This window comes from Gracilinanus agilis, chromosome 6, assembly GCF_016433145.1.
Source record: "Gracilinanus agilis isolate LMUSP501 chromosome 6, AgileGrace, whole genome shotgun sequence".
In the NCBI taxonomy this organism is placed as follows: Eukaryota; Metazoa; Chordata; class Mammalia; order Didelphimorphia; family Didelphidae; genus Gracilinanus; species Gracilinanus agilis.
The window spans coordinates 28574785-28582454 of NC_058135.1; the positions used below are offsets into that span (position 1 = coordinate 28574785).

The 7670-nt window shown below is 38.5% G+C and overlaps 1 protein-coding gene across 1 annotated transcript in view; it reads left to right on the top strand.

The window, feature by feature from the left end:
* The window catches only part of PPEF2 (protein phosphatase with EF-hand domain 2), a 62026-nt gene that overhangs the window by 345 nt on the left and 54011 nt on the right, over window positions 1–7670 (top strand). The window lies entirely within an intron of this gene.

A 7670-nucleotide genomic window follows, 5' to 3' on the forward strand; every position in this document is an offset into this window, starting at 1 on the left:
TTTAACATGGGTTAGCCAAATTCTTGTTCCAGAAAAACTCTTGTTTTTATGGTTATGTGACTTTTGATAAGGAAGTAGGGAAGAGGTGAGAACAAAGATTCTTGTAGACTTAAGTTCTGGGAAATTCGAGATCAATACTAAAAGATGATTCTACCAAGAGATTCTACTTTTGGGGGGTTGTGGATGTTTGATACGCTAAATCCAAGGATGCTTGTAATGCTAATTAGGAAGGCTGGGTCAAGCACCTGCAGAAGAGGCAGAGAGTTGATTGTGTATTCAGCCAGTTTGCCAAGGAATTTAGAATTGTCTCCCAAAAGCTTTCTTTTTGAGTATTAGGACTCTGACTCCTGAGTGATTCTGGATATGGCTACCAGAAAAATGCCTTTGAAACAATATTTTGTCTTTATTGAATCTTAGCTTTTGCCATGAGACCCAGTGTAGAAATATTTTTTGTCATGGTTCTTCAGTCCTTGCAGTCTTTTCAGGTTGCTCCATTTTTCCTCAACTGGGAGGATGAGCTTCCCTAGGAAGCACCTCTCTCGATTTAATATCCAAAGTTCCCTTGAAGAAATTTTCAAGGTTAATCATTCTCTTGACTTAAAACAAAGAACCCTTTCAGAGGAAAGAAATCCTCTAAAGCAGTGATGGCAAAAATACTGAGTGCCCAAAGTGCAACCCTCTTCCACATGTGAGCCCCTGCCTTACCCCAGATAGGGGAGGAAAGAAGCACTCCCATTGGGTTGCTAGCCACAGGGGCTAGTGATGTTGTGGGGAATGCAAGACTCCAAAACTTAGCTTAAAAATAAAAAGAGAAATTTAGAAGATAATGTTGAATCTGGCCAGGAGGACAGCATAGATGGGAAGCTGCCTCCTAGAGGACATCAAATCTGGGGTCTTTATACTCTTTACAACAGTGAAGATGTTACTCTAGAGTGGTATGCACTGAGGCACGGGAGGGAGGGAGGGGAGATTTGCCTGAAGACATAGGGGGTGACCCTCATGGTTTAGGGGACAGATGGGGTACTTCCCTCCCAAGGAGCAGACAAACCCAGTGGCTGTAACTCAGCTCAGGGTGTGGAGAGGGCTTGGTTGGGGGATGGATGAAGTGAGAGTATCAGGAGGGGGGTGGGGGGAATGGGAGGGTAGATATAAAAGAATATTATGATTGGGAGTGGGTTGAGAGACCAGAGGGGCCTTAGGTTCTGAACCTGGAGAGTAAAGTGGGGGTTTGGGAGCTGAGGGTTGAGGAGAGGAAACAGGTGAACTTGCAGGAGGGGATCCTGAAGTGGATGTTGCTTCTATAGAGGCTGAGGAGGAAGGAGACTTTGGTTGTACCACAGTTGATGAAGGAGTTCTTATCTCACCTTTCTTCAAGGAGGCTGGCCTTTAAAGGCTATATCACCTGAATATCCTCCTGAGAACTTTCTCCACTAGGGGTCAGCAAGGGCATGGTAAGGCACATTCTACAGGTCTTTCTAAGTTCCATGTTCTGACTAAGCTTAATGAATGTCAATTTATAATGAATTTCCCTTCCCTTCTCAGTTAGTGGATGGTAATTATAATTTAGGGTGCTATGGATGGGGCAAGCCTTTTGCTTATCAAGGGTGTAATGTGGCCATTCAACATTACAAAAAGAGATTTGTTTCTTTTTTCTCAAGCTGTCTAGAGCCAATTTTCCCCAATTTTTAAGTATATACCCCAAAGGGGAATCTCAGGGTACACTCTGTCTTTGTCCCATTTGGATGCAGAATGGCCAGTTTTTCACTGAGGGTCAACAACTGTGCATCCACAGAGATTGCCCAACTTTTTTTTTTTAATTTTTTTTAATTTTTTTAAACCCTTAACTTCTGTGTATTGACTTATAGGTGGAAGAGTGGTAAGGGTAGGCAATGGGGGTCAAGTGACTTGCCCAGGGTCACTCAGCTGGGAAGTGTCTGAGGCCGAATCTGAACCTAGGACCTCCCGTCTCTAGGCCCGGCTCTCAATCCACTGAGCTACCCAGCTGCCCCGAGATTGCCCAACTTTTATCACTCAGCACTGAGGCAAGTCTCCTCTAAATTAGAGCAACTTCTAATATTGCAAGAGGATATGGTAGACCCCAAATCCAGTGGCTCAAGTGACCTCTGGGGCTGATGGGAAGGAGAGCAAAGAGGTCACACAAAGATGTCACCCCCAAAATGGGGGGCTTCAGGGGTCCAAGAAAGGTCCCTTCCTACCTTGTGTCCTTGTGGATGATCCAGGGTATAGGAGCAGCTTTCAGGAGAGCCAAACATATTGAGCACCAAAATGCTGTGGGGGTGCTTGAGGTGAATCCCCTGGGTTCAGGGAGGATACCCTTTGCAAGAATGCAAGACTCTGGGGATGGGAATAATAATAGCACCTATCTCCCAGGATTGTAGTGAGAATCAATGAGATGATATTCATGAAATGTTCTGCAAATCTTAAAGTGATGCTAATATTTTTCTTATTTGTTATTAATATCAAGACAGTTACAGAAAAAAATTAATGCTGTTGTTGTCTCTTTCAATGTACTTCAAATACGGGAGAAATGCCTTGTTGTCTGAAAGCTCAGGTGGACATTTTTTCTTTCCATTTCAGTGCTTTTCAGTGTCAACAAACAATAAACACAGTGGGATTTTATATTTCTTGTAATTTTCATTCACTAGTGTGATGGTAAAAACTGAGGATATCATCCTTAAAAGCTTGTTGAGTTCCCTCTTCATACCTTCTTCAAAGATGCCCTTTATGTATGTATATATAAATTATTCTCATAAAATTTTTAAATAAATGGGAACATAAGGGTATGGAGTGTTAGCCAATCATTTAATCCTGGTAGTAATAAGATCTGAAATTTTTTTCAGCACCTTTTATATCTTCCCCTCTTTTAGATTCCTTAAGAATTGATATCTCAAGAATCATAGGTACAAAAATATTTATAACAGCTTTTTGTGGTAGCAGAGAAATGGAAATTGAGGAGATGCTTATCAAAGTAGGAATAGCTGAACAAGTTGTGGAATATAATCGTGATGAAATTCTGTTGTATAATGAGAAGTAATGAGCAGATGAATTCAGAAAAACCTGAAAAAACTTGCATGAACTAATGCAAAGTGAGTGAGCAAAACCAGGGGAAAACTGTACACATTAGCAGCAATATTGTACAATGATCATCTGTGAATGACTTAATATTCTCAGCAATACAATGATCCGAGACAACTCTAAAGGACTTATGATGAAAAATGCTATCCTCCAGAGAAAGAACTGATGGAATCTGAAAGCATATTGAAGCATTTTTAAAAGTTCTTTATTATTCTTAGAAGTTTGGTTTGGATTTTCTTTTGCAACATGGCTAACATGGAACTGTTTTATGATTGCACAGGTACAATCAATTTCAAATAACTTGCCTACTCAATGAAGAGGGAGAAGAGCAAGGCAGAGAGAGAATTTGGAACTCAAAAAATTTTTAAATGTTAAAAAAAATTGTTTACATAAACTGAGAAAAAATAAAATTAAAATTAAATACACACAAAAAAAGAATTGGTACCTCAGCCCTCTCAAAATTGTGTCACTATCATATGGCCTGCTTTTATGTATACTTGTCTAGTGTCTGCTTTGGTCTATTTCATCTTCTTTTCCCAATCTTTGTTTTTTCTTTAATGTCATTCCACTTCCTCAGGCAAGACAATTGGAATGATGGGTCTGACCTGTGGCTGCTGTTTGTTGTTGTTGGTTAATTATTTATCATTTATATATCATTGTTGGTGATAAAGAGTTTTAATTTTCTTTTAATCATACAGATCTTTTATACTTCTCATTTGCTTGTCTTCTAGTTACTTCCTTAATAACCTTGGGTTGAGTTTTTGTTTTTGTTAAGTCTCTCATTCAGCTTTCTTTAAATATTTTCCCCTTGATTGCTTATGAGGGACTATCCTGCAGGATTTTTGCTACCTTTCTGTACAAATGCATATTTTACACCTTTTTTTTGGCTTGTCTGTTATCTCTGTTGACTTGGCAAGCAAGGAGAAGCAAGTGTTTGCTGATTAAGACAGTTTTTAGCTTCTTTTGGTATGTCCATTATGGCAATTGATTTATACCAGTTAAGCTACTATATGCAATTATTATCATCAATGTCAATGATTTCGTTTCTATCTTGTCTCAAAATCATGTGAGGGAAAAACCAATTAACCAACAAACATATATTAAATACATACAATGTGCCAGTCACTGTGTTGACTTCGAAGATCCAAAGACAAGAATGAAACAATCCCTGACATCAAGGAGGCTAAATTCTGTAAGGAGAGACAATATGGGCATTTCTGTGGTTTTATATATGTAGCTTATGCAAATATGCATTTATTTGTATGAATCTCATATATACAAAGTAATTTTGGTGAAGAAAATAATATGGGCTTGGGGAAAAATCAGGATAGGTATATTGAGTTGAACTTTGAAGGTAATTAGGGATTCTCCAAGGCAGAGATGAGGAGAGAGTGCATTGTAGACATGGGTGACAGGCTTTGCAAAGGCACAGAGATTCACATGGAGGATTTTCTTTGTGAGACAAAAAGAGGATCATGACCCTCAAGCTCATGACTAGAATGATATGATAATGAGCAATATAGAACAACCTCGGCTAGGTTACATAAAAATAATTAATTTTAATACATAAAAATAATTGTTTTCTTCTCAGTTACTGAATCCAACCCAATTCAATATACACTATGCTAAATGCTGGGGATACAATTAAAAAGAAAGACAAAGAGCCTGCAGTCATTTTTTAAAATTATGTTTAATGAAAAAATATTTTATTTTCCCAATTGCATGTAATAATAATTTTCAACATGTGTTTTCCAAAATTATAAGAGCCAAACCTTCTCCTTCCCTCCCTTCCCTCCCCCACTTGGAGATGGTAAGCAATTTGATCTAGGCCATACATGTATTATCATGCAAAACACACTTCGATATGGGTCATTGTTGTAAAAACACACTCCTATAAAACCAAAACCCCAAAATAAAACTGTAAATACACTAATGTGAAAGATAGTATGGTTTGATTCTCATCCATCTGACTCCAATAGTTCTTTCTCTGGCGGTGGAAAGCATTCCCTATCATAAGTCCTTCAGAATTGTCCTGGATCATTGCATTGCTGAGAGTAGCCAAGTTTTCACAGTTGATCATTGTACAATATTACCACTACTGTGTACAATGTTCTCCCGGTTCTGCTTATTTCACTCTGTATCATTTCCTGCAGATTTCTCTTTTTTTCCCTGAAATCATCTTACTTACCATTTCTTATAGCTCATTAGTATTCCATCACCAACATATATCACAATTTGTTCAATCATTCCCCAATTGATGGACATCCCTTCAGTATCCAGTTCTTTGCCACCACAAAAAGTGCTGCTATGAATGTTTTTGTACAAGTAGGTCCTTTCTCCTTTTTATGATCTCTTTGGGATAAAGACCCAATAGTGGTATTACAAGATCAAAGAAACCTGCAATTTAATTGAGGGAGGCAACATATAAAAGGAGGGAGCAAAAGTTGGGATCAGGATGGGGGGGGTTCCCAGAATCTTGTTCTGTGGGATTGATATCAGGCAGAACAGTAGATAGAGAGTGGAATGAATCAAAGTTTTTGTTCAAAGATGGCTTTGGCCTTTTGGTTGTTCTGCTTCTTGGATATTCTCATCTCTCTTTTTATGGTACGTGGTAGAGTGGAGAACTGCAGGATCTATTCTTCATTCCAATGAAGAAAATCTGCTTCTGTCAGGTAGATAAAAACCCTAAGTAAAAGTCATTGTTTTTCCTCTTGTTATACTGGGAATCTTCTCATGGATTTGGATGCCAAGAACAAGGATATAGGTCCAAATAGGCCTTCCAAGGACTTAAAAGTCCTTCCAGGAAAATTTCTGGGAGTCCTAACATAAAACCAATGTGAACCCAATTTTCAGGATTTGTCTTAGCATTCCAGTTCCTGTCTTCTTGGGACTAGAGGCTAAAAGAGATTGTCAGGGCACAGTTTGGGTATGCATTCCCTTTCTCTTTTGCCCATGGACATATGAAGAAAAGCCAAGGAAGATGGGAGCGTAATTCCCTGTCTATCCTGGGCTTGGACTTCTAGATCTCTCAGTCTCCCAAAAGCCATGTGAAAATCTTAGTCTGTGCCATTTATACCATAGCAGGAGGAATACTTAGGATCTTCTTCTGGATATTATTGCTGTCAAAGCCTATGGGTCGTTAGCTCTTGGGATTCTCAAAGAGAGGTAGCGTGAAAATAGCAGCCAGTGCAGGTGGAGGTTCTAGTCTAGATCAATCCCTCCATTGATTTGTCTGCAAGCATCCAATAAGTGCCTACAGTATACCAGGCAGTATGCTAGACTCTAGGGATTCAAATACAAAGAATGAAACAATTTCTACTATTGAGGAACTTATATTACTGCTCATTGAGTTTCAATTTTCATTCTTGTCCCAAGAGATGAAACAATTCCTATAATTTGGAGGAGATAGCAGGGACATATATAGATATAGATATACACACATACACATACATACAACATGAATATGAAGTTAAAAAGGAAAAATCATGTATTCTATTTCTTTTAGGACCCAGGAGACCAATATATACCAAATAGAGACTTTGAAAATATATATTTAATTATTGCCTTTTGTGTTTGTCATAGTCATTTATGGAAGAAAACCCTCCCCCACCAATAGCAGGTGCTAAATACATGTTTGTTATTGTTGAATTTGTTTAAATGTAGCAGCTTAACGAGATAGGCTGAATATTAAGGAGAGTTAAAGCTGGAGTTATCCTAATAGAGATCTTTATCTCTATTATCCAATCTAGGACAGTATTGGCTCAGGAAGAGATGATGTGGGGAAGATCTAATTCTGCCCTGTGCAGATTGAGTGAGATCAAGTCCGCAAGTCAGACTAAGATATCATAGAAAAAAGACAGGACTCCATAAATATCTGATTCAACTGTAGGCTTTCATCGTACTGTATACACTATCAGGTGTGCCCACAAATTCAAAAGTTGGAAGGATGTGTGCTCATCTACTTTACTGGGCTTTAGGCTTCATTCTAATCCTAAGAGACAAAGTAATGCCCATCATAACCCCAGGGCACAAGCCTTGCCCAGAATGGCAGGTGGATTCTGAGTGGTTCATTATGTTGGAGCTGATGCTGTTTTATCCTCAAGAGGACAAGGGAACTGGGGAACCCTTTACAAAGTAATCAATGTAGACTGCTTGGTCACTTTTAAATAAGACAATCCTGAGTCAACCAGCTAGAGCTGGTAACATTTTTGGTAATTATGATACGATCCATCATTCTGCATGTTTCTATCTGTGTGTACCCATGTGTCCCTTTAGAGGAAGGCATCATTCTACCCAGAATGCACTATTAGCAAGACTCTTAGAATAGACAGAGATAAGAAAAACCTTTTAATTTTATAAAATTGAATTCCATATATATATATGACCTCTAGTACTCCAGGAAACTTTCTAAGATTGTAAATTAGAGATCAGTAGCAAATTCATCTTGGTAGAGAAAAAAATGTTCACTCTCATCAGAAGTTCAGAAGTTCTTTAAACCGATGAAATCCAGATTTCTCTCTCTCTCTCTCTCTCTCTCTCTCTCTCTCTCTCTCTCTCCTGTCTCTTATACACAT